Genomic DNA, 1,702 nt, shown 5'->3' with positions numbered 1-1,702 from the left:
CCAATTCGCGTATTTTTCCGACGCTCGACGCATTTTCTAGGGTTTTCCAGGTCGAAAATCACAAAAACACTGCCCGGACGTGACCGAACGTCCGTTTTGTGTCCGTTTTCGTTCCAACCTTGCGTGGGGGCCTACGTTGGCCGTGCCCACATGTACGCACACTTTGGTGCAATTGCATGCATGCGATCACATAGCCCCAGTGCAACCAGCTACTTCTCGGTCTACCGGGGAGGGGGTTCCCAACTACGGTTTTTTTTCTACTCCGTCAAACGCCACGACACTTTTCCACACGTTGGCATCACCATCCACAACACCCACGCCAACTTCCGGAATTTTTTAACCCTCGACGCATTTTCTAGGGTTTCCTAGGCAAAAGTACCCTACACCGCTGTCCGGACGTGACATGACGTGTGTTTCCTGTCTGATTTCGTTCATATCGTTCGTGTAGGACTACATTTGGGATGCACACACACTCGCAAAATTTGGTTCCGTTACATGCATGTAATCCCGTACTTTCACACTGAGTGTCCTTACTATTTTCTTATGTTTTAGCATATATTCGTCTACAAATGCATCATCAAATCAAAACTCTCGAATGAAATGGACAAAAGAAATTTCACTCAAATTTCATTCAACATAGATAAAATACTTTACATAATCGAGCGAACTCGATGATTACAAGTTCATACATAAAGTCTACTGCTTAGGCTTACAACGACATAACCAAATTAAATAAAAAACACAGTAAAAAAACTACTCGTCGTCGCTATCAACGAGGTCAATCAGGGCCGGGCCGTCGCCGCCGTCATCGTCGCTGCTGGACCGGTTCGCGACGTCGTCCCAGTCCACCGGATCATCGTCGGAATCCTCCTCCTCCGCCGGCGCCTGCTACCACTCCGTCGGCGCCTGCTCCCACTCCTGCTGCCACTCCGGCGCCGCCATCGCCGCCTGCCGCGCCGCCATCGCCGCCTGCTGCGCCGCCTCGGCCGCTTGGATTGCGGCCGCAATCTCGGCGGCCTCCATCGCCTCCTCCGCCGCCGCTGTAGCCTCCAACGCCCGTACGGCGATGTGGTACCCCGGCGTGTCATCCGGATCGCCGTCCTCGCGGAGGATGACCTGCTCCGGCGGCAAGTCTATCCCCGGCGGCGAGGGAGGGGCGGCCGGCGCGGGCGCCGGTGCCGGGTGCACACCGTGGCCGCCGCAACGTCTGCGGCGATTGCGCGGTGGAGGCGGTGCGCGAAGACGTCCGCTGCGGCCCATCAGGTCGGGGGTCTCACCGGCCGCCGCAAGGCGGAAGGCGGCCATGACCTCCCAATAGTCCTTCCCGCACCAAAACCGCTTGCGGCCTTCGATGTTGTGTCGGCCGCCGCTGTGGTTGCGGAGCTCCTCCTCCGTCGCGCCGGGACCCGGCGTCGCGTAGCCGTCCGCGTTGATCTTCCAGTTGCGTGGAAGACGGCAGCCCGGTGGCACGGGGAGGCAGTAGCGATGGAGCTCCTGCATCTCCGGCACTCCGATGCTCGTCGGCCATGCGCCGGGGACGTCGTCGTCGGCGCCGCCGCCGCCGGTGCTGCTGCTGCCGCGAAAGAACGCCATCGGGTGCGGGGAGGTGGCGGGGATGTGGCGGGGAGGTGGCGGGCAGGCGGCAGCGGGCGTCGGTGGGACGGGTGTGGGCGTCGGAGGGACGGCTTGCCGTTTTATAACG

This window comes from Triticum dicoccoides, chromosome 3B (genome assembly GCF_002162155.2).
Source record: "Triticum dicoccoides isolate Atlit2015 ecotype Zavitan chromosome 3B, WEW_v2.0, whole genome shotgun sequence".
NCBI classification, from domain to species: Eukaryota; Viridiplantae; Streptophyta; class Magnoliopsida; order Poales; family Poaceae; genus Triticum; species Triticum dicoccoides.
The sequence above is the reverse complement of the archived record's forward strand: the minus strand, read 5'-3'. Positions refer to the sequence as shown.